General features: G+C 49.5%; 1 long non-coding RNA gene across 1 annotated transcript in view; it reads right to left on the reverse strand.

The window, feature by feature from the left end:
• The window catches only part of LOC138527251 (uncharacterized), a 122,002-nt gene that overhangs the window by 30,207 nt on the left and 65,406 nt on the right, over positions 1–26,389 (reverse strand). The window contains exon 2 of the long non-coding RNA XR_011283830.1: positions 14,420–14,565. This is a non-coding gene — a long non-coding RNA (uncharacterized lncRNA). The remainder of the gene's footprint in view (positions 1–14,419; positions 14,566–26,389) is intronic.

Consider the following 26,389-nt stretch of genomic DNA (forward strand, 5'->3'; position numbering starts at 1 on the left):
CAAGGGGGCTGGCCCCTTGGCCTCGGGCCGTGCTGAATCCGGGCCCTTGATCGGGGGCTTCAGTGGGGGAGATCGCCCCGGGTGCTGGTCCTCCCTGGTTTCAATGTGAAAATCCCGGCCGGGGATTGAAAAGGCCCACTAGGCCCTGCGAGGCAGGAGGAGCGCAAGCCTCACATGACTTGCATGCTCTGCGCCCCCTGGCGGTCTCCTACTTTTTTTATTATCAGAACAGACAATCTAATAACACCACTACTGCAACACACCCTGTAAAGGAATGCAGTGGACACTACTACTGCAACCCATCCTGTAAAGGAATGCAGAGGACACTACTACTGCAACCCACCCTATAACGGAATGCAGAGGACACTACTACTGCAACCCACCCTATAAAGGAATGCAGAGGACACTGATACTGCAACCCTCCCTATAAAGGAATGCAGAGGACACTACTACTGCAACCCACCCTGTAAAGGAATGCAGAGGACACTACTACTGCAACCCACCCTGTAACGGAATGCAGAGACAGACAGTTTCTACGAAGGAAAAAGGAAGCACTCTGGCTACTGACAGGAGGGTGGTTGATAAAGGTTAATAACCACTACAGTTTATTAAGGCTTATTGGCTTCAGCAGAAATGAGAAAAAGGGGTCTTCAGATGTCTCTAGTTGCATTCCGGGAAGTACCAGAGTGACAGAACCATAACGTACCCTTTGCTGTAGTTGTTCTTGGTGCTCAACAGGGTCGAATCGGCTTCAGGGTGCTTTGCAGGCTTCCGAGACAGAGTCCTTGATGGGAGTCAGCTGTGGGTTCAAGGCGGCAAAACGGTTCGGCGAGTGAAGCTTGATGAACAGTTGTAGGATTGCCTAAGGGTCAGGAATCATCTCAGTGCTGATCAGCAGTTCTGAAGCACTGGTTGAGACTTCTTGTGCTTCTATCAGCGACTGCGGCTCAAGAGTAGTCAGTGCTGCAGTCGGTTGTGGATCAAGGAACTCGACTGGCTTGAAAATGTAGTTTAAGGCAGACAGCAGTGCTTATCGTTGCACTTCTCCCAGCTTCTTCAATGGGCTTGTATGATCATTTAAGGAGGAAGGCTCACAGCTGTGGAGTGTGTTGAAGGCACCTGCCTTGTCCTTGGTTACTGGGTCGGAGACCTTCTGGTATTTCCTATCCAGGTAGCTTGCTGCAGAGCCTAGCAGAGCAGGCTGTGTGCTAGCTGAGTACCTGTACTGGAGCGGCTGAAGGGTCCTCCTGTGAGTTCTGTATCGCCCTTTGTTCCCTGGGAGATGTTTAGGGGAGGGAACTTGCTTGCCTCTTTGGAGATCCTGGGCTTCCTTCAATGGTGTAAGCTGTAAGGCAGACTCTACCTTCAACCAGGGTTCAATGTTGAGTTCTGCTTGCTGCTTCTTGCAGTGTCTTCAGATGATCTGCCAAAAGAGGTGCTCGGCCCTCTTTTAAGGCCAAGAGAGCCACAGTGATTGATGGGCTAAGGCTAACTTACGGAACCAATCCTGGTGTCCATACCAACAATCGCCTGTATGTGTGAGGTCAGAACCAGAGTGTTTTGCAACAGGAGAGCTAAAGGGTTGAAAACTGGAACAAGGTGTCCCCCTGAATTTAAAAAGGTGGGACCCATCTATCAGCAAAACAAAAGAGGTGATGGCTGGAAGGCCATTGTTCTTTCTGCTGCCAACCCATTACAAAAGGGGAAGACCATATGCAAATCAAGTTTGGTCCCACCCCAAAAGGGGCAGTCCAGCCCAAACTGCTTGGTCACATCCCTTCTGCACGAGACGACAAGCATCCCCAAACATGCTTTGGACTTGTTGGACTTCACCAGTGAGGAGTAGCTTGGGTCTCTAGCCCAGCAGGCACGGGTCCCACGTCTGAGCATTCCTGTCCCACACAGGGTGACTACAGCAAAACAAAAGCGTGATGGCTGGAAGGCTTAGAATTAATCTTAACCTCTGGCATTGCTCTGGGCAACCCTCCAGACCATCGCTCTTTGGCTGCCAAGCCATTACAAAAGGGGACAGATCATATGCAAATCAGGCTTGGTAACACCCCAAAAGGGGCAGTCCAGCCTGAACTGCTTGGTCACATGCCTTCTGCACAAGACCACAAGCATCCCCAAACATGTGTTGGCATTATTGGACATCATCAGTGAGGAGTAGCTTGGGTCTCTAGCCCCAGTAGACACGGGACCCATATCTGCTGGGCATACCTGTCCACAAAAGTGATGGGTGGAAGGTTTCGAATGAATCTGAACCACTGGCAATTGCTCTGGGCAACCTTCCACACCACCGTTTTTTAGCCCGTCTGCGCCATTGCAAAAGGGGTCCAGCCATGTGCCAATCATTTAGCTGCCGCCACCAATGGTAGCAGCCCAGTCCGAACTGCTAGGCCAGGTCCCCTCTGCACAGAAAACCAAGCATCCCCAGACATGTTTCAGCCTTGTTGGACCTCCTCAGTGAGGTGCAGCCTGGTTCCCTATGGCGCAGCGAGCAAGGGACCCACTTCTGGGCATACCCTCTCTCACATGGAGAGACAAACTGTGACCACAAAAGTGATGGGTGGAAGGTTTCAAATGAATCTGAACCACTGGCAATTGCTCTGGGCAACCTTCCACACCACCGTTTTTTAGCCCGTCTGCGCCATTGAAAAAGGGGTCCAGCCATGTGCAAATCAGTCAGCTGCCGCGACCAATGGTAACAGCCCAGCCCGAACTGCTAGTCAGGGTCCCCTCTGCACAGAAAACCAAGCAACCCCAGAAATGTTTCGGCCTTGTTGGACCTCCTCAGTGAGGTGCAGCCTGGGTCCCTATGCCGCAGCGAGCAAGGGACCCACGTCTGGGCATACCCTCTCTCACATGGAGAGACAAACTGTGACCACAAAAGTGATGGGTGGAAGGTTTCAAATGAATCTGAACCACTGGCAAATGCTCTGGGCAACCTTCCACACCACTGTTTTTTAGCCCGTTTGCGCCATTGCAATAGGGGTCCAGCCATGTGCAAATCAGTCAGCTACCGCCACCAATGGTAGCAGCCCAGCCCGAACTGCTAGGCCAGGTCCCCTCTGCACAGAAAACCAAGCATCCCCAGACATGTTTCAGCCTTGTTGGACGTCCTCAGTGAGGTGCAGCCTGGTTCCCTATGGCGCAGCGAGCAAGGGACCCATGTCTGGGCATACCCTCTCTCACATGGAGAGACAAACTGTGACCACAAAAGTGATGGGTGGAAGGTTTTTAATGAATCTGAACCACTGGCAATTGCTCTGGGCAACCTTCCACACCACCGTTTTTTAGCCTGTCTGCGCCATTGCAAAAGGGGTCCAGCCATGTGCAAATCAGTCAGCTGCCGCCACCAATGGTAGCAGCCCAGCCCGAACTGCTAGGCAGGGTCCCCTCTGCACAGAAAACCAAGCAACCCCAGACATGTTTCGGCCTTGTTGGACCTCCTCAGTGAGGTGCAGCCTGGTTCCCTATGCCGCAGCGAGCAAGGGACCCACGTCTGGGCATACCCTCTCTCACATGGAGAGACAAACTGTGACCACAAAAGTGATGGGTGGAAGATTTCAAATGAATCTGAACCACTGGCAATTGCTCTGGGCAACCTTCCACACCACCGTTTTTTAGCCTGTCTGCGCCATTGCAAAAGGGTTCCAGCCATGTGCAAATCAGTCAGCTGCCGCCACCAATGGTATCAGCCCAGCCCGAACTGCTAGGCCAGGTCCCCTCTGCACAGAAAACCAAACAACCCCAGACATGTTTCGGCCTTGTTGGACCTCCTCAGTGAGGTGCAGCCTGGTTCCCTATGGCGCAGCGAGCAAGGGACCCACGTCTGGGCATACCCTCTCTCACATGGAGAGACAAACTGTGACCACAAAAGTGATGGGTGGAAGGTTTAGAATGAATCTGAACCACTGGCAATTGCTCTGGGAAACCTTCCACACCACCGTTTTTTAGCCCGTCTGCGCCATTGCAATAGGGGTCCAGCCATGTGCAAATCAGTCAGCTACCGCCACCAATGGTAGCAGCCCAGCCCGAACTGCTAGGCCAGGTCCCCTCTGCACAGAAAACCAAGCAACCCCAGACATGTTTCGGCCTTGTTGGACCTACTCAGTGAGGTGCAGCCTGGTTCCCCATGGCGCAGCGAGCAAGGGACCCACTTCTGGGCATACCCTCTCTCACATGGAGAGACAAACTGTGACCACAAAAGTGATGGGTGGAAGGTTTCGAATGAATCTGAACCACTGGCAATTGCTCTGGGCAACCTTCCACACCACCGTTTTTTAGCCCGTCTGCGCCATTGAAAAAGGGGTCCAGCCATGTGCAAATCAGTCAGCTGTCGCGACCAATGGTAACAGCCCAGCCCGAACTGCTAGTCAGGGTCCCCTCTGCACAGAAAACCAAGCAACCCCAGACATGTTTCGGCCTTGTTGGACCTCCTCAGTGAGGTGCAGCCTGGTTCCCTATGCCGCAGCGAGCAAGGGACCCACTTCTGGGCATACCCTCTCTCACATGGAGAGACAAACTGTGACCACAAAAGTGATGGGTGGAAGGTTTCGAATGAATCTGAACCACTGGCAATTGCTCTGGGCAACCTTCCACACCACCGTTTTTTAGCCCGTCTGCGCCATTGCAAAAGGGGTCCAGCCATGTGCAAATCAGTCAGCTGCTGCCACCAATGGTAGCAGACCAGCCCGAACTGCTAGGCCAGGTCCCCTCTGCACAGAAAACCAAGCAACCCCAGACATGTTTTGGCCTTGTTGGACCTCCTCAGTGAGGTGCAGCCTGATTCCCTATGGCGCAGCGAGCAAGGGACCCATGTCTGGGCATATCCTCTCTCACATGGAGAGACAAACTGTGACCACAAAAGTGATGGGTGGAAAGTTTTTAATGAATCTGAACCACTGGCAATTGCTCTGGGCAACCTTCCACACCACCGTTTTTTAGCCTGTCTGCACCATTGCAAAAGGGGTCCAGCCATGTACAAATCAACAGCTGCCGCCACCAATGGTAGCAGCCCAGCCCGAACTGCTAGGCAGGGTCACCTCTGCACAGAAAACCAAGCAACCCCAGACATGTTTCGGCCTTGTTGGACCTCCTCAGTGAGGTGCAGCCTGGTTCCCTATGCCGCAGCGAGCAAGGGACCCACGTCTGGGCATACCCTCTCTCACATGGAGAGACAAACTGTGACCACAAAAGTGATGGGTGGAAGGTTTTGAATGAATCTGAACCACTGGCAATTGCTCTGGGCAACCTTCCACACCACCGTTTTTTAGCCCGTCTGCACCATTGCAAAAGGGATCCAGCCATGTGCAAATCAGTCAGCTGCCGCCACCAATGGTAGCAGCCCAGCCCGAACTGCTAGGCCAGGTCCCCTCTGCACAGAAAACCAAGCAACCCCAGACATGTTTCGGCCTTGTTGCACCTACTCAGTGAGGTGCAGCCTGGTTCCCCATGGCGCAGCGAGCAAGGGACCCACTTCTGGGCATACCCTCTCTCACATGTAGAGACAAACTGTGACCACAAAAGTGATGGGTGGAAGGTTTCGAATGAATCTGAACCACTGGCAATTGCTCTGGGCAACCTTCCACACCACCGTTTTTTAGCCCGTCTGTGCCATTGCAATAGGGGTCCAGCCATGTGCAAATCAGTCAGCTACCGCCACCAATGGTAGCAACCCAGCCCGAACTGCTAGGCCAGGTCCCCTCTGCACAGAAAACCAAGCATCCCCAGACATGTTTCGGCCTTGTTGGACCTCCTCAGTGAGGTGCAGCCTAGTTCCCCATGGCGCAGCGAGCAAGGGACCCACGTCTGGGCATACTCTCTCTCCCATGGAGAGACAAACTGTGACCACAAAAGTGATGGGTGGAAGGTTTTTAATGAATCTGAACCACTGGCAATTGCTCTGGGCAACCTTCCACACCACCGTTTTTTAGCCTGTCTGCGCCATTGCAAAAGGGGTCCAGCCATGTGCAAATCAGTCAGCTGTCGCCACCAATGGTAGCAGCCCAGCCCGAACTGCTAGGCAGGGTCCCCTCTGCACAGAAAACCAAGCAACCCCAGACATGTTTCGGCCTTGTTGGACCTCCTCAGTGAGGTGCAGCCTGGTTCCCTATGGCGCAGCGAGCAAGGGACCCACGTCTGGGCATACCCTCTCTCAAATGGAGAGACAAACTGTGACCATAAAAGTGATGGGTGGAAGGTTTAGAATGAATCTGAACCACTGGCAATTGCTCTGGGCAACCTTCCACACCACCGTTTTTTAGCCCGTCTGCGCCATTGCAATAGGGGTCCAGCCATGTGCAAATCAGTCAGCTACCGCCACCAATGGTAGAAGCCCAGCCCGAACTGCTAGGCCAGGTCCCCTCTGCACAGAAAACCAAGCAACCCCAGACATGTTTCGGCCTTGTTGGACCTACTCAGTGAGGTGCAGCCTGGTTCCCCATGGCGCAGCGAGCAAGGGACCCACTTCTGGGCATACCCTCTCTCACATGGAGAGACAAACTGTGACCACAAAAGTGATGGGTGGAAGATTTCGAATGAATCTGAAACACTGGCAATTGCTCTGGGCAACCTTCCACACCACCGTTTTTTAGCCTGTCTGCACCATTGCAAAAGGGGTCCAGCCATGTGCAAATCAGTCAGCTGCCAACACCAATGGTAGCAGCCCAGCCCGAACTGCTAGGCAGGGTCCCCTCTGCACAGAAAACCAAGCAACCCCAGACACGTTTCGGCCTTGTTGGACCTCCTCAGTGAGGTGCAGCCTGGTTCCCTATGCCGCAGCGAGCAAGGGACCCACGTCTGGGCATACCCTCTCTCACATGGAGAGACAAACTGTGACCACAAAAGTGATGGGTGGAAGATTTCGAATGAATCTGAACCACTGGCAATTGCTCTGGGCAACCTTCCACACCACCGTTTTTTAGCCTGTCTGCACCATTGCAAAAGGGATCCAGCCATGTGCAAATCAGTCAGCTGCCGCCACCAATGGTAGCAGCCCAGCCCGAACTGCTAGGCCAGGTCCCCTCTGCACAGAAAACCAAGCAACCCCAGACATGTTTCGGCCTTGTTGGACCTACTCAGTGAGGTGCAGCCTGGTTCCCCATGGCGCAGAGAGCAAGGGACCCACTTCTGGGCATACCCTCTCTCACATGTATAGACAAACTGTGACCACAAAAGTGATGGGTGGAAGGTTTCGAATGAATCTGAACCACTGGCAATTGCTCTGGGCAACCTTCCACACCACCGTTTTTTAGCCCGTCTGCGCCATTGCAATAGGGGTCCAGCCATGTGCAAATCAGTCAGCTACCGCCACCAATGGTAGCAACCCAGCCCGAACTGCTAGGCCAGGTCCCCTCTGCACAGAAAACCAAGCATCCCCAGACATGTTTCGGCCTTGTTGGACCTCCTCAGTGAGGTGCAGCCTAGTTCCCCATGGCGCAGCGAGCAAGGGACCCACGTCTGGGCATACCCTCTCTCCCATGGAGAGACAAACTGTGACCACAAAAGTGATGGGTGGAAGGTTTTGAATAAATCTGAACCACTGGCAATTGCTCTGGGCAACCTTCCACACCACCGTTTTTAGCCCGTCTGCGCCATTGCAAAAGGGGTCCAGCCATGTGCAAATCAGTCAGCTGCTGCCACCAATGGTAGCAGACCAGCCCGAACTGCTAGGCCAGGTCCCCTCTGCACAGAAAACCAAGCAACCCCAGACATGTTTTGGCCTTGTTGGACCTCCTCAGTGAGGTGCAGCCTGGTTCCCTATGGCGCAGCGAGCAAGGGACCCATGTCTGGGCATACCCTCTCTCACATGGAGAGACAAACTGTGACCACAAAAGTGATGGGTGGAAGGTTTTTAATGAATCTGAACCACTGGCAATTGCTCTGGGCAACCTTCCACACCACCGTTTTTTAGCCTGTCTGCACCATTGCAAAAGGGATCCAGCCATGTGCAAATCAGTCAGCTGCCGCCACCAATGGTAGCAGCCCAGCCCGAACTGCTAGGCCAGGTCCCCTCTGCACAGAAAACCAAGCAACCCCAGACATGTTTCGGCCTTGTTGGACCTACTCAGTGAGGTGCAGCCTGGTTCCCCATGGCGCAGCGAGCAAGGGACCCACTTCTGGGCATACCCTCTCTCACATGTAGAGACAAACTGTGACCACAAAAGTGATGGGTGGAAGGTTTCAAATGAATCTGAACCACTGGCAATTGCTCTGGGCAACCTTCCACACCACCGTTTTTTAGCCCGTCTGCACCATTGCAATAAGGGTCCAGCCATGTGCAAATCAGTCAGCTACCGCCACCAATGGTAGCAACCCAGCCCGAACTGCTAGGCCAGGTCCCCTCTGCACAGAAAACCAAGCATCCCCAGACATGTTTCGGCCTTGTTGGACCTCCTCAGTGAGGTGCAGCCTAGTTCCCCATGGCGCAGCGAGCAAGGGACCCACGTCTGGGCATACCCTCTCTCCCATGGAGAGACAAACTGTGACCACAAAAGTGATGGGTGGAAGGTTTTGAATAAATCTGAACCACTGGCAATTGCTCTGGGCAACCTTCCACACCACCGTTTTTAGCCCGTCTGCGCCATTGCAAAAGGGGTCCAGCCATGTGCAAATCAGTCAGCTGCTGCCACCAATGGTAGCAGACCAGCCCGAACTGCTAGGCCAGGTCCCCTCTGCACAGAAAACCAAGCAACCCCAGACATGTTTTGGCCTTGTTGTACCTCCTCAGTGAGGTGCAGCCTGGTTCCCTATGGCGCAGCGAGCAAGGGACCCATGTCTGGGCATACCCTCTCTCACATGGAGAGACAAACCGTGACCACAAAAGTGATGGGTGGAAGGTTTTTAATGAATCTGAACCACTGGCAATTGCTCTGGGCAACCTTCCACACCACCGTTTTTTAGCCTGTCTGTGCCATTGCAAAAGGGGTCCAGCCATGTGCAAATCAGTCAGCTGCCGCCACCAATGGTAGCAGCCCAGCCCGAACTGCTAGGCAGGGTTCCCTCTGCACAGAAAACCAAGCAACCCCAGACATGTTTCGGCCTTGTTGGACCTCCTCAGTGAGGTGCAGCCTGGTTCCCTATGCCGCAGCGAGCAAGGGACCCACGTCTGGGCATACCCTCTCTCACATGGAGAGACAAACTGTGACCACAAAAGTGATGGGTGGAAGGTTTTGAATGAATCTGAACCACTGGCAATTGCTCTGTGCAACCTTCCACACCACCGTTTTTTAGCCTGTCTGCGCCATTGCAAAAGGGTTCCAGCCATGTGCAAATCAGTCAGCTGCCGCCACCAATGGTATCAGCCCAGCCCGAACTGCTAGGCCAGGTCCCCTCTGCACAGAAAACCAAGCAACCCCAGACATGTTTCGACCTTGTTGGACCTCCTCAGTGAGGTGCAGCCTGGTTCCCTATGGCGCAGCGAGCAAGGGACCCACTTCTGGGCATACCCTCTCTCACATGGAGAGACAAACTGTGACCACAAAAGTGATGGGTGGAAGGTTTCGAATGAATCTGAACCACTGTCAATTGCTCTGGGCAACCTTCCACACCACCGTTTTTTAGCCCGTCTGCGCCATTGCAAAAGGGGTCCAGCCATGTGCCAATCAGTTAGCTGCCGTCACCAATGGTAGCAGCCCAGTCCGAACTGCTAGGCCAGGTCGCCTCTGCACAGAAAACCAAGCAACCCCAGACATGTTTCAGCCTTGTTGGACCTCCTCAGTGAGGTGCAGCCTGGTTCCCTATGGCGCAGCGAGCAAGGGACCCACTTCTGGACATACCCTCTCTCACATGGAGAGACAAACTGTGACCACAAAAGTGATGGGTGGAAGGTTTCAAATGAATCTGAACCACTGTCAATTGCTCTGGGCAACCTTCCACACCACTGTTTTTTGGCCCGTCTGCACCATTGCAAAAGGGGTCCAGCCATGTGCAAATCAGTCAGCTGCCACCACCAATGGTAGCAGCCCAGCCCGAACTGCTAGGCCAGGTCCCATCTGCACAGAAAACCAAGCAACCCCAGACATGTTTCGGCCTTGTTGGACCTACTCAGTGAGGTGCAGCCTGGTTCCCCATGGCGCAGCGAGCAAGGGACCCACTTCTGGGCATACCCTCTCTCACATGGAGAGACAAACTGTGACCACAAAAGTGATGGGTGGAAGGTTTCGAATGAATCTGAACCACTGGCAATTGCTCTGGGCAACCTTCCACACCACCGTTTTTTAGCCCGTCTGCGCCATTGCAATAGGGGTCCAGCCATGTGCAAATCAGTCAGCTACTGCCACCAATGGTAGCAGCCCAGCCCGAACTGCTAGGCCAGGTCCCCGCTGCACAGAAAACCAAGCATCCCCAGACATGTTTCATCCTTGTTGGACCTCCTCAGTGAGGTGCAGCCTGGCTCCCCATGGCGCAGCGAGCAAGGGACCCACTTCTGGACATACCCTCTCTCACATGGAGAGACAAACTGTGACCACAAAAGTGATGGGTGGAAGGTTTCGAATGAATCTGAACCACTGGCAATTGCTCTGGGCAACCTTCCACACCACCGTTTTTTAGCCCGTCTGCGCCATTGCAAAAGGGGTCCAGCCATGTGCAAATCAGTCAGCTGCTGCCACCAATGGTAGCAGACCAGCCCGAACTGCTAGGCCAGGTCCCCTCTGCACAGAAAACCAAGCAACCCCAGACATGTTTTGGCCTTGTTGGACCTCCTCAGTGAGATGCAGCCTGGTTCCCTATGGCGCAGCGAGCAAGGGACCCACTTCTGGGCATACCCTCTCTCACATGGAGAGACAAACTGTGACCACAAAAGTGATGGGTGGAAGGTTTCGAATGAATCTGAACCACTGTCAATTGCTCTGGGCAACCTTCCACACCACCGTTTTTTAGCCCGTCTGCGCCATTGCAAAAGGGGTCCAGCCATATGCAAATCAGTCAGCTGCCGCCACCAATGGTAGCAGCCCAGCCCGAACTGCTAGGCAGGGTCCCCTCTGCGCAGAAAACCAAGCAACCCCAGACATGTTTCAGCCTTGTTGGACCTCCTCAGTGAGGTGCAGCCTGGTTCCCTATGGCGCAGCGAGCAAGGGACCCACGTCTGGGCATACCCTCTCTCACATGGAGAGACAAACTGTGACCACAAAAGTGATGGGTGGAAGGTTTTGAATGAATCTGAACCACTGTCAATTGCTCTGGGCAACCTTCCACACCACTGTTTTTTGGCCCGTCTGCACCATTGCAAAAGGGGTCCAGCCATGTGCAAATCAGTCAGCTGCCGCCACCAATGGTAGCAGCCCAGCCCGAACTGCTAGGCCAGGTCCCCTCTGCACAGAAAACCAAGCAACCCCAGACATGTTTCGGCCTTGTTGGACCTACTCAGTGAGGTGCAGCCTGGTTCCCCATGGCGCAGCGAGCAAGGGACCCACTTCTGGGCATACCCTCTCTCACATGGAGAGACAAACTGTGACCACAAAAGTGATGGGTGGAAGGTTTCGAATGAATCTGAACCACTGGCAATTGCTCTGGGCAACCTTCCACACCACCGTTTTTTAGCCCGTCTGCGCCATTGCAATAGGGGTCCAGCCATGTGCCAATCAGTTAGCTGCCTCCACCAATGGTAGCAGCCCAGTCCGAACTGCTAGGCCAGGTCCCCTCTGCACAGAAAACCAAGCAACCCCAGACATGTTTCAGCCTTGTTGGACCTCCTCAGTGAGGTGCAGCCTGGTTCCCTATGGCGCAGCGAGCAAGGGACCCACTTCTGGGCATACCCTCTCTCACATGGAGAGACAAACTGTGACCACAAAAGTGATGGGTGGAAGGTTTCAAATGAATCTGAACCACTGGCAATTGCTCTGGGCAACCTTCCACACCACCGTTTTTTAGCCCGTCTGCGCCATTGCAAAAGGGGTCCAGCCATATGCAAATCAGTCAGCTGCCGCCACCAATGGTAGCAGCCCAGCCCGAACTGCTAGGCAGGGTCCCCTCTGCGCAGAAAACCAAGCAACCCCAGACATGTTTCGGCCTTGTTGGACCTCCTCAGTGAGGTGCAGCCTGGTTCCCTATGGCGCGGCGAGCAAGGGACCCACGTCTGGGCATACCCTCTCTCACATGGAGAGACAAACTGTGACCACAAAAGTGATGGGTGGAAGGTTTTGAATGAATCTGAACCACTGTCAATTGCTCTGGGCAACCTTCCACACCACTGTTTTTTGGCCCGTCTGCACCATTGCAAAAGGGGTCCAGCCATGTGCAAATCAGTCAGCTGCCGCCACCAATGGTAGCAGCCCAGCCCGAACTGCTAGGCCAGGTCCCCTCTGCACAGAAAACCAAGCAACCCCAGACATGTTTCGGCCTTGTTGGACCTACTCAGTGAGGTGCAGCCTGGTTCCCCATGGCGCAGCGAGCAAGGGACCCACTTCTGGGCATACCCTCTCTCACATGGAGAGACAAACTGTGACCACAAAAGTGATGGGTGGAAGGTTTCGAATGAATCTGAACCACTGGCAATTGCTCTGGGCAACCTTCCACACCACCGTTTTTTAGCCCGTCTGCGCCATTGCAATAGGGGTCCAGCCATGTGCAAATCAGTCAGCTACTGCCACCAATGGTAGCAGCCCAGCCCGAACTGCTAGGCCAGGTCCCCGCTGCACAGAAAACCAAGCATCCCCAGACATGTTTCATCCTTGTTGGACCTCCTCAGTGAGGTGCAGCCTGGTTCCCCATGGCGCAGCGAGCAAGGGACCCACTTCTGGACATACCCTCTCTCACATGGAGAGACAAACTGTGACCACAAAAGTGATGGGTGGAAGGTTTCGAATGAATCTGAACCACTGGCAATTGCTCTGGGCAACCTTCCACACCACCGTTTTTTAGCCCGTCTGCGCCATTGCAAAAGGGGTCCAGCCATGTGCAAATCAGTCAGCTGCTGCCACCAATGGTAGCAGACCAGCCCGAACTGCTAGGCCAGGTCCCCTCTGCACAGAAAACCAAGCAACCCCAGACATGTTTTGGCCTTGTTGGACCTCCTCAGTGAGGTGCAGCCTAGTTCCCCATGGCGCAGCGAGCAAGGGACCCACGTCTGGGCATACCCTCTCTCCCATGGAGAGACAAACTGTGACCACAAAAGTGATGGGTGGAAGGTTTTGAATAAATCTGAACCACTGGCAATTGCTCTTGGCAACCTTCCCCACCACCGTTTTTAGCCCGTCTGCGCCATTGCAAAAGGGGTCCAGCCATGTGCAAATCAGTCAGCTGCCGCCACCAATGGTAGCAGACCAGCCCGAACTGCTAGGCAGGGTCCCCTCTGCACAGAAAACCAAGCAACCCCAGACATGTTTCGGCCTTGTTGGACCTCCTCAGTGAGGTGCAGCCTGGTTCCCTATGCCGCAGCGAGCAAGGGACCCACGTCTGGGCATACCCTCTCTCACATGGAGAGACAAACTGTGACCACAAAAGTGATGGGTGGAAGGTTTTGAATGAATCTGAACCACTGGCAATTGCTCTGGGCAACCTTCCACACCACCGTTTTTTAGCCGGTCTGCGCCATTGCAAAAGGGGTCCAGCCATGTGCAAATCAGTCAGCTGCCGCCACCAATGGTAGCAGCCCAGCCCGAACTGCTAGGCCAGGTCCCCTCTGCACAGAAAACCAAGCAACCCCAGAAATGTTTTGGCCATGTTGGTCACATCCCTTCTACATGGGACCACAAGCATCCCCAAACGTGTTTCCTTCTCTCAACAGAAAGAGCTCTGGGCTCACTCCCTTGTGCTACGAAGTCCCACCCACCTTCCTGTCTTTTGGGTTCAAAGTGTCTCTTTGGTTAATGGTTCTCACTGTGTGGTCTCTGTTAAAGTGGTAGGTCTCCCTTGAAGCTGTGGCATGACTAGACTATCTGGCTCCTGTAAACCACATTATTGTACCTTATGAATTGGAACTCCCTAGTGGGGTGGCCTACTGTAAACTGCAAACCCAGACACGACAATTCACTGCCCTTGATACTGAGAGGCGGGAGATGGCTTCAGGTTGACACAGTTGCATATGAAAGATTGTTGGGATTAACCTCTGCAGCCAGGTCCTATGTGGGCCTGTTATGTTAATCCCTGCCACCAGCTGCAGGGCCTAACAAAAGAGCAGGACGGATGCGTGGAGCCCTTGTCAATCAATCAGGCTGACCATGGCAGGGGGAGGGTTGGTCCTCCCCCTTCCCGGAGATGACATTGTGCATTCCTGGGTTGTCATATTCCAATGAAATATGTCAAGGGCGGACGGTGCCTGTAGGTGCTGTCCAGCCTGGAGTACACATGTCTATGCATTTGTCATGGTGTGAGCATAGGAAAATGTGTGTGGATTAGCCTTAAACACTTTCATGAGGTTGGTCTACCATCATTCCATTTAATTAAACATTTAAAAGCCCAGGTGAGCACTTACCTACCGTGCGGATGGTTGAATTCCTCAAAATAGACAAGCTCAGAATTGTTGCAGTGCATCCAGGAACTTTGACCTCACAAGACATCTGTCCTTGCCTTCCCTGCCATGTAAGCCCTCATGGTCCAATGGATGCAGAATCCTGGAGCCTGTGCTAATGGAAAACACAGTTGGTTATTAGACTCCATATGATCTTTCATTGAGAGTTTATTAATTGTTACATGACACATTTCATTATTTATGTATTTATTTATATATAGGAGGAACAATGCTCTTTTCATCACAAAAGAGCATACAATAGATAAGAAAGCAAATTTAACGGGAAGCAATGAGCTTCTTACAACGGGGTGAGTTTGAGGGACATTCTGACCAGGTTGTGGAGGGGAGTAAATGGAACAGTCACCGGGGACAATACATTGGACATTTTTAAGTGCAGGTAGGCGGTAGAGCCAGCGGTGCCCAAGACATGACCATGATAGGTGAGGTACTAGAATAGAGGCAGAGGAAGTGAGAGACATAAGTAGGTTAGTGGGGAGGGAAAAATGTTAGCAAGCAGGCAGGTGAGAGGTACATTAAGAGGGTAACTCAGAGGCGAGGAGGTAGGCTTTTAATTTGTTTTTTAACAAATCTGTGTGGACTGTTTTCAGATGTCCTTAGGAAGAGAATTCCATGCAAGTGGAGCAAAAAGAGAGAGGAAGCACAGTGAGGGCGAGGAGACACAAGGGTAGTCGAGCAGGCATAACAGAGATTGCAAGAAGGCTTATACAGTTGGATAGATACAGTGGTGCCTTACTGTGGATAGATATGTGAACCAGGAGAAGACATTTAAATCTGGCCATGTTTTGCATCATCAGCCATCCAGCCTGGTGATGGTATGAGGAAGTAGGTATGAAGTCAGGGAGTTCAAAGAGAGTCCTGGTATGATATTATAGGTTATTTATAACGCGCTTAATACCCAGAGCTTTCTAAGCACGGACCCAGGGATCGATCCTGTGTTGCTCCACATCGTCTTGCTTCCAAGGCGAGCATGTTGCCCCTGAGCTATCCTCCCGAGGTAGCAAAGTTAATGATCTTGTCGATGGGACAGACAGCATAGTTGGGGAGATCAAAGAGGGTACTGGCACAGTAATCCAGTTTAGAGAAGACAAGAATGGTTAAGAGATGCTTGGCGGTTTTTAAAGGAAGGAGGTGCATGATTATCCTAATATTTAGGAGGTTGAGGCGAGATGCTGTACCAGTTTTGGAGATGAAAGTAGTGATGTGTGAGAAGGGTCATCGATGACGCTAAGGTTTCTAGCTGAAAAAGAGTCGGGGAGAGTGTCAGGTGGGAACTGGATAGGCAAGAGGAAGAGATGAGAGAGAGCTTTTGGCAGGGAAGAAGAGCACCTTTGTTTTGGTAGAGTTTAACATCAGAGAGTCATCCAATATTCAATGGCAGAGAGACAGTTGGACATTCTGATAGAGATATCAGAGGAGAGTTCAGGAAAAGAAAAGACGATTTGGGTGTCATCCACAAAGAGTTGGTACGAGAACCCAAAGGAGGCGATTAGTGCCCCAAGAGTAGAAGTGTAGAGTGTGAAGGGGAGAGGACCCAAGAGAGAGCCTTGTGAAAAATCAACAGATAGAGCAGTGAGTTCAGAGGTGTTGTTGCTCCAGGAAACGCATCACAAGGTTTACATACAGAACATAGCAGTTATGTGGCAGAAAGAAAGCCAAGGCCCCCACATGCCTGTATGTTGGACAGTTCAGTGATTCCGTTATGATTATCAGTCATCAAATGGAGACCAGATCTCCTGGAATTCCCACTCCGCTTCCTTCACCCGACAGACAGCCCTCTACCAAGCATATGTATCACAAACACTGGAAAGCCAGTTGTCCACGGTAATGTGTTCCAGGGACGTCCACCTTCTCAGTATTACTGTCTTCACCAGCATAAGTACCTATCTGAACCAAAGTACGCTAGAGTGATGGGCATCCGTCAAGGCATTTGCCGGCCCAAAACCTATATGTCATATCTCAATGGGATCCGTAAGGCCTTGACATATGTGTCATATCTTCAAGGGACCTGTAATCCCAAGACATTTGTGTCATATCTGCAAGAGATCTGTACGCCAAAGACCTATGCATCATATCTTCAAGGGATTTGATACGCACCATTCTAGAATGGTTGGAATTCCCCCCACATCCCTATAAATGACTGCTGGTGGCATGAGTCTTGCAGATACATTCCAAACATTCTGGAAATGAATGATCTCTTCATTAGAAATGCCAGGGATGACCAAGCTTGAGTAATCTACACCCAAGAGATTTATTTCATTATCCATTGGGGGGAGACCCTACAGCGTGCCACAAAAAGCTGCAACAGTGGAATCCCAGGTGAGTCAATGAGTGAATAAGCGAGCGAGAGAATGAGCAAGTGAAATTCATTGCAGAGCTCATTCCATTAACTGAGTATTTCCAGGTGACATGAAAAAATATTTTTAAAGCAGCTAACAAAAGATAAGGTACATTGCTAAGAATTTAATGGAGTTCCTAAACAGAAAAGAACTATCTTGGATCATTTGTTATTCATGCGGTGCACTTATGCATTTGCATGACCTTGTGGACCTAATGGATGCCATGGTTAAGGTCATTGTGGTCAGAGAGGTGAGACCTCATACCATGCTGTGCATGTTGAGTGCCTACAGGCCTTCCTGTCTACTAAAAGCACTGGTTTATTGAAGGGGAAATACAATGTTCTCTCAGTGATTCCTGTTTGGCACAGGTAGCCCCCCCCCCCCGCACTCCCCACACTAAGAATTATTATTGTGGTATTTATTGAGCACAGACCTGGCTTTGAGGAGCAACAGAGCGCTTTACAGAGGTATACAACTTTACAGATGCATAACAGAGCGCTTTACAGAGGTATACAACAGTACAGATGCATAACAGAGCGCTTTACAGTGGTATACAACAGTATAGATGCATAACAGAGTGCTTTACAGTGGTATACAACATTACAGATGCATAACAGAGCGCTTTACAGTGGTATACAACAGTATAGATGCATAACAGAGCGCTTTACAGAGGTATACAACAGTACAGATGCATAACAGAGCGCTTTACAGTGGTATACAACAGTACAGATGCATAACAGAGCGCTTTACAGAGGTATACAACAGTACAGATGCATAACGGATTGCTTTACAGTGGTATACAACAGTACAGATGCATAACAGAGCGCTTTACAGAGGCAACAACAGAACAGATATACAGCAAGGGGGTGGGATAGAGAGGGGCACAGAGGAGGGGTACTGCTGTACCGGGTGGTGGGGAGGAGAGGGGCGGGTAGCATCTAGCGAGTCAGGTGGCGCGAGGGGCTCCGTGATGGCCTAGGCGTGGAGGAGGAGAGACTCCTTGAAGAGGTGGGTCTTGAGAATGTTCTGTAGCAGATTCCTAGGAGGAACCTCTCTGTCTGCAGACTATGGTCCATGCCGAAGGAAGCCCCTAGACAATCTAAGCCGGCTTTGGTCTCCCCTAAGTGTCTACAACTCAGACAACAGCAGCACAAGCCGAGCAGCCAAGGCGCAACTCCTAGGAGGATGCTTCACGTGTGGGTGATAAGTACGGTACAAAATATACAAAAGGAGTTTGGGGATTCAATTTAGAACTGAAAACTGAAACACGAGAACAGTCCTTGGTCCAATATGAGGTTACCCATGAATATAGAGTCAAAAGATAAAGATTTAAAGCCACAGTTCTCTTGTAGGTCTGACGACGATTCAGAGTAGTGCTGGAGGGGGAGGTGGGAGGAGAAAGATGGAGGGAAGGGGGGGAGAGACAAACAAGCTGCTACCACAAGGTCACGAGACAAATGATAGAGTAAGTGCTGATGAACAGTAAAACTGAGGGGAAGAGGAGAGTGGAGCATTTGGGTTAAAGCTAGCCTGGCATAACCTTTGCAGTTCCAACGGTCTCTGCATTCTTCTAAGAGTCTGGATGTAACGGCAATGCTTTGAGGGGATCCTCCACTCGCTGTGATGCAGAGTTACGGATCTAGGTCTAAATGATACCCTCTGAACCCCTGATATGCATAATGCTAGCGTTTTGACGCAGGAACTATTTGGCTGCTTTGAAGACCCACTGTACAAATAATTGAAATGCCTCGAAAATGTCACTGTAAGCGTGCAAGCACAGTGGAGCCTTTGCATTGTAAATCTATTCTATCGGTGGTGGCAGTTTCCAGGTCCGAGCAGCCCAACTATGGAACTTATCATCTACGTGAGGAACAACCCTTTCAAAAATTCAGGTCCAACTATTTCAATCTGCTGAAGGCGACCGACGACTAGTTGTACACTAGCTGGTTGACCTGCCTGCACCTTACTCCGGATTTCCCCTACTGTATATATATTCACTCACCTACTGCCTATCCTCACTCCCACACACTTGGGCTATTGATGTGGCTCCCAGCTAGCGCCTATATATAGTCTGTTCTGTTTGCAATTTGTAACCGTGCATATTGACGACGTGTGTAATCTTATTATAGCCACTGACTGCTTGTGTATATATTACTGTGTATGTATTTTGTAACCTCAAGTTTCGCATATGCTGTACTGCTGCGCCCGGCTACCTTCGGGTTTAGTGCGCATTATAAGTGAATAAACAAACAAACATACTGTGTGGAAATCCATGTCATTTGCTAGTGCTTTTTTATGTGCACATCATTGTAGTATAACTTTGCGTAAGGGCCGGAGGATATCTCAGAGGCAAAGTGTTTGTCTTGCAAGCTAGACAATGCATAGCAGACACAGGTTCGAATCCCAGGCTTGTGGTTACGAACTGGTCCTCGATATTGAGTGCATTATAAAGGAATAATTATAATAAGGCTGAGTCACATGGCAGTTACAATATCTGTGAGGTGTCAGTGAGCAGTCAGAAAAGAGGTCCTGACATATTGACTACCTATTGTAGGCCCTGAGCCCACGCATGGCATAGTTTAGAAGCATATAATGTAGTCTAGCAAGGCACACCAAGGCATACCGGGGCATAGGAAGGTATACCAATGCATGCGAGGACACCGCATGACTTCCACCCCACATTCCTCTTACTAACCTCTACAGACACATCTCATTTTGACTTTGTCATTTTGCTAGTATCAAACTCTCTCTCTCTCTTTCTCTCTCTCTCTCTCTTTTACTCTCACCCTCTCTCGTACTCTCTCTCTCTCTCTCCCTCGCTCTTTCGCTCTCATTCTATCCCTCTAGAATAGATATTTTTAAAATATATATATTTGTGTATTGTGTGTCATAGTTTAAAACAAACTTTTCACACTGAAAGTGCAACATTATTACCAAGGTCACAAAGTTAAACATTTAAAACTATTCTTTAAGGAATCTAAACCCGCAATACACGAAGAGATTTCACAAGTACTGAAAATACGTCGCCAGAACCACTCTGGCGATAACATGTCAGTATTATGAACACATTTTTCAAACAATTGAATACGAACATCTAATAGAAAAAACATTCAATAAACAAGTGTTTTAAGGTTTCCACATCAGAGTTACAATAGCGACAAAGGGCCTCATTACGAGGTGGGCGGTAAGGGTTAAAGGGCACCGTTAAGGAGACCGGTGCCGGTAAACCCTTACCGCCCTATTCTGAGGTCCCTTAGCGGCTCCCGCTATGGGCGCCTGGTTTTACCAGGCGCCCTTAGCGGGAGCCGCTAAGGGACCAGGGAGCTAATAATGGGCCTGTTATTAGCTCCATCCCCATTCCCATTGAGCCCTGTGGGGGCTCGAATGGGAATGGGGAATGGTTCTCAGAATGGGGACTTACCGGGTCCGCCAAGGTTGGAATGATCCGGTAAGTCCCTATTTCGAGAACCCGGACCCGGAATGCGGTAAGGGGGTAGCCATGGTGCTAATAGCACCATGGCTACCTCCTACCTCGTAATGCGGCCCAAAGACTTTCTCCTTCAGGAGTGTTAGTGCTGGCACCTAAAACATCTCGGGTGGCACAGAGGTTCAATTTCATTCTTCAAATAGAATTTTGGTGATAGAAGCGTAACACTGGTATGATTGAAAAAGGAACACACTTCTTGTCAAATTGTCACTGTTGTGCTGCAGCAGCTATAAATGGGGCTCTAGTGCCTCGGCCCCCTTAGCAAAATGTGGGCAGGCCGGGTCCCCCTAAAAATGCCAAATGGACAGTAAGTCCTAAAGGCTATGAACTATCGCGCGCCATCACTGCACCCTACTCCCAGTATAGTCCCTGGGCTCCCCCACCTGCAACCATCACAGTGTCTGGGCTCCTTCCTCCCACTCCTACCCAGTCCCCTGGCTCTCCCCAGCCCACCACAGACCCTGGGCTCTCCAAACCCTGTTCCCACCACTATCCCATGGCTCCCGTCCATCCTGCTCCCACCACAGTCACTGGGCTCCCCCACCCTGCTCCCAACACAGTCCCAGGGCCAGTGGTGACGGGTGGATTTTTTAAGTGGAGGGGCATGAATATTTCCTCCAGATATGCCATAGCGACCGAGCGTAGCAAGGGAGGGCGAAGCAATCAAGGAGGATTTGGGGGGTTCTCCTCCCGGGAATTTTAATAATGGGTTAAAATGCTGCATTTTGGAGTAAAAAGCCAAACAGTTTGCTATTGGTACTGGGGGGCTTTGTGCGGCATGAAGGATGGTATTTTGTACCGGACATCAGTGGCAGCTGCTGTATTTCTCCATGATCCATTTATACTCTAGAGAGCTACAATACTGTATGTTGTGCCTTTCCCATTATGCTATATGCTAAATCTGGTCTTCAGCTTGCATAGTACCATTTACCTAGAATCTAGACAGAAAGAAATGTAGTGTAATGATAGCCATATGCAGGTAAATGGGACCATTACACACAATATTCATTGCAAGATGGAAACCAGATATTTTTTGTCTAAAATCTAGACTCAAAATCATTTACATTTTCTTTTCAATTCAGACTGAGGTTGCGCGACCACCACATGAGGCTGCGCCCCCCCAGGGGGTTACGCCCCACAGTTTGAAAACCGCTCCTGTAGATCCTTCACCCTTCTATTAACTTGACGTAATGCTGGGGGTATGACCTCGAAGAGCATTTGCTTTGTAGTTCTAGTCACTGTAGATGTTACAGAAAGATGCCTCTGTGTGATATGAGTATATGTTTAAATGTCCCCTCAATTTAAGTGGGTGAGAATGCTTTATGCAAAAAAGGTCACCTAGTGAATTTGTTATTCTCCCATCCGAGCATTGGCAAGAGTACCTAAGGGCCTCTCCTTACATGATATTTGATGAAAGATTGTCCTGTATAGCTTTATTTGTCAGTCTATTGGCGACCTCTATATGGTTATTTCCAAGTGTCCACTGTCTACAAAGGACATGGTGGTCTCTAAGAAAACTATGGTTTTCCAGCTCTATCGCCCCATGGATTAAATACAACAGTATACGCCATTAGAATAGGCCGTTTTCTATTGGCTACTGCCTCTCTCTCCAAATAAAAATATATCTTTAGGCCTGTGAGTGATGTATTGCTGTGCTCTTCTAATACCTTTTTACTCCAGGTCAGCATTGTGAAGTGTCATTCCACTGGCCACAGCCCTTCCCATCATCTATAGAAAAGGCCACCCATTGAAACAGAAATAATTGTGGCTGAGCATACATTACATTGGGATTATTTTGTCCTCAACAGAGATGTCTCTGTTTATTGTCCCCTTTTTATATCTAACCTCGAACATGATAGCCCATCTTCATGTGGAAAGTTGAGCTAGAGTGTGGTGGCCTTCACCGCGGCTCTGAGGGACTTTGAAGTCCCCATCGGTTCATGAATCGTATTGCGGAAGCATGTTACATCCTCTTGAATGCTTGTTGCAGAGGGATACAGTGATTTTATGGTGAACCTTATGAGCCCAATTCACAAATATTTGCACCAGAGGAACTGTGGAGATGCCTGTGAGCTTCTACAATTTGCACGTGCAACTGTGACCCTGATTACCTAAAACCAGAGCAAACTACAGAGAAGCCCGAAACATCTGTGAGATGCTCATGTGAAAATGTAATCCACAAAGATTTGCTCAAACACAACAGAGATGTGCTCCAATTAGCTCCAGATTAGTTCATCAGTTACAAGGGATCAGGTGCACACCTGAGATGATCACAGGCATCTCCTAATCTTCGCACCAGCCCTCTGCATCCATGGCCGGCAAAAGCGCTAAGCAAAATAGTGAACTGCCAGCAGTGGGAGCAAAACCGCAGGGTTTAACCTTGTTTTCTTTACAATTTCTTTTAAATAGGTTTTGTTATAACATAAACGGCAGAAAACTATATACAGCAGGTGGTCATTTAAAAGGCACCACAAAACAGCAAGGCATCAAGCCTGCCACAATCTAAAAGGACAGAAAAGAGAGGGAGAGAAGAAAGAAAAATAATAAAGAGGGGTGGAAGAGAGTTAGCCGTATAAATCAATGAAAGTTAACCTTGTTTTCATGAATTATAAAAGAGAAATAAGCCAATCTGTGACTGCATGATGCCATAGTGCTTACAGGTGTAGGAGGCATTGGGGCTCCTTAGCAGTTGGGCGGGGCTCCTTAAGATTTGGGTGATATTCTGGCCATAAATCCAGCGGAATACAATCCAATGGAATTACTGTTACTGCCACTTGATCCGGCGGAATTACTGCTGGATTACAAGTGCCGATGGTGGAGTTAATCCCCATTTTTTGAGACTCCATTGGACTCCGTAGAACTTTTTTGGCATAATCACTTCCAGTGGAACTACTGCGACAGTAATTCTGCTGATTTTGCTGATTTTTGGCAGAAAGTGGGAGGATTTACCTCCAGCACAATGCTGGAGGTAAATTCCCCACTCGAGGGCCATACGCGTAGTATGGCGGACCGGGAAAAGGGACGATAATTCTGTTACCGCCAATTTCTTCACACACCACCATACTCGTAATGAGCCCAAACTTTACAATGAAAGACAAGCTGTTTCCTACTGACCCAGGTTTCAGGCTGCTTGACACATGATGTGTCTCAAAGGTAAACATAGAGGGGATTAGCAGGACCAAGTCGTGAGAAAGCAACACAGTTAGAACAAGTCACCCATCCAAGAAAGCTGAGCGTCATGGTGAATCCCTCCCAGAACTTCTTTACTTTACTTTACTTTACTTTACTTTACTTTACTTAACTTTACTTTATGATATTTATATTGCGCATCCATGGACCCTTGGCCATTAGGGCGCAGACAAGACTGAAAGACACGAAACAAAAAAAAGAAGCACTTTCTAACACATAGACGCCTCAGACTAAACTGCCCATAAGAATCAAATAAACAGCCATGTTTTCAGATTCTTTTTAATACATTCGAAGGACCCCTGACAACGGAGATCAAAGGGAAGCAATTTCCAGGATTTGGGAGCTCTGATAAAGAACGCTCTGATTTCAACCTTCTTAGTCCTACTTCTGGGGGGGATAAGGTAGTTCTGATTGCTAGACCTCAAAGATTTGCTATTCACCTTATTGGTGATAAGATCTTGCAGATATGAGGGCATTAAGCCAAGTCTACATTTAAAGGTAATCGCCATGAGACGAAAGAGAGCACATGTGACCACCGGAAGCCAATGCAGAGACCATCTGGCAGCTGAGTCATGGTCACAGCGGGATAATCCCAGAACTGCCCTGACCATGCCATTTTGAACCACTTGACGTCTGTTAGTATCAGCTTTACTAAGCCCAACCAAGAGACTGCTGCAGTAATCTATTTTGGATCCGATAATTGCTCTAGCTATCGTCTCAGCATTAGCCTGAGAAATAAAAGGCCTAAGGTGAGCCAGCAGCTTAATATAATAAACTGCCTAGGAGACAATGCTCCCAAATGAGCTTTCATGTTTAGCTGCTAATCGAAAAACACCCCCAGAGTTTTTACCTTATTCTAGGTAGTAATCATTACCTCTCCTAGATGAAAGCTATTTTACGGTGGACCAAGCTAAGCCAACATTGACTGAGTGCCCACAATCAACAACTCTGTTTTGTCCCTATTCAGGGCGAGATTGTTACACACCATCCAGTTTTCCACAACATTGTGCACTCTGTTGAATTCTTCCTCATCCTGAGCATGAGAGATTACAATTGGAATGATACACTGTGTGTCGTCTGTGTAGTTAGTAAAAACCACCCCCTCCTGCTCCAAAAGGGCAAAGAATGGGACCATAAAAATATTATATAGGCAGGGGGAAATGCGAGCACCCTGCGGAAATCCAAAGTCGACTAATACCGTTTTTGCCTCCGCTTCTTCAAAAAAGACTTGACTTACTCTATTCTTCAAAAATGAGGTAATCCATTGAACCGCTACTGGGGAGAAGTTAGCTACTTCTCCTAGCCTGGCAACCAAGATGGAGTGGTCGACTAAGTTGAACGCAGCCAACAGGTCTAATAGCATTAGCATAGAAGATAGTCCCTTGTCCATACGTTCTAAGAGTCTTGCATTCAGTTCTAAAAGTGAGGTCTCGGTTCCAAATCCCTTTCTAAAGCCAGATTGACGGCAATGAAGAATGGTTTACTGATTCAAGTGTTGGGAGATCTGGATGTAAGCAACACGGTCCAAGATCTTTGACAAAAATGCAGTGTTTGTTATGGACCTATAGTTGAGAGGGTCGTCAATTGCAAGACCCGTTTTTCTTTTTTTTTTAAATAGGGGTAACCCAGGCATTTTTTATGTCTGCCGAAACCTGGCCCTCCAAAAGAGAGGCATTCACAAATTTACATATAGCGTCCATAAAATAGGAGGACAAGATTTAATTATCACGGATGAGCAGGGGTCGCCTTTGCAACTAGTGCAGGGGTCGCCTTTGCAACTAGTTGCCTTTAGTTGTTCTACCACAACTGACAACTTATCCACCGAAACAGGGGAGAAATTAAATAGGTAGATAGATGGACATCTTGAAAATGACATCTGGAGGCAGAACATGGTCCAGCTGAAGCCAGAGCTCATGGACAGGAGCAGGAGGGGCAGTGGGTGGGAGAAGTGCTCTCATGCAAGTTCAGCAACAAGCAGCTGAATCTTTTTTGGGCACAATCTCAAAATAGGACAAAGTGTGTTGTACTTTCAGCATATTTTCTCTAAAACATGTTCATTAGCAGGATACATCTGATATATAAAACATTTTAAATAAAGCTGGAAGGGCTGCCTCTGAGTGCTGTTCACATGATGTGATTGTATAGTGGGCAATGCCTTACACCTGCTTTTCATGATGAAAACCTGGCTGAGGGATGAGTACGAGACTCTCTTCCACACTATGAACCCCCCAACTTTGCTCATAAATGGCTTAATCAGATTACCACAATATAATCGAATTCGAAATGACTGAGGGATACATAACCGAAAGTTAATTTTTTGAAAATAACTTTTGGTTTTTCCTCCCGCAGTCATCTAAAACAACCTGCTCCCCCAGACTCCCTTACTTAGCTTCTGGCATAACACCATCCCTCTGCAACGCTGGTTCCCTTCACGAACAAAGAAGGGAACCGGCACCCCAGGGTCCTTTTATTTCTTTTATTTTTATTTTTTATAAGTCCCCCGCTTTCCTTTTTTTTATGGAAGCGGGCGATACCCCTGCAACACCCGAAGTCGTGGAAAGTCGATCAAGGGGAGCGGGGGACACCCCTGCGACCCCGGATTCCCTTGATCACATTTTCTAAATTTGTTATTTTTTCCAATGCCAAATTCGGCATTTCCCCCCATTCGTTTTTTTTTTCCTCAGAGATTTTTACCAATTCTGACTTAATCAGCATGTGTCTCGAGGAGATTGCAATGTTTTTATATTTAAAATTCTCTCTGAGGTTTATGTTCTTTCTCCCACTCCCTTACTGGAATAAGTTGTCTGATTATATGGTAGTTTAGTGTGCGTTGTACAAACAGAGATTTATGAAGGATCTGCTTTGTTGGCCCCCTCAAAAATGTTCTTGAAAGGCCATGAC

The sequence above is a fragment of the Ambystoma mexicanum genome, chromosome 14 (genome assembly GCF_040938575.1).
Source record: "Ambystoma mexicanum isolate Mex_15411 chromosome 14, UKY_AmexF1_1, whole genome shotgun sequence".
Taxonomy (NCBI): Eukaryota; Metazoa; Chordata; class Amphibia; order Caudata; family Ambystomatidae; genus Ambystoma; species Ambystoma mexicanum.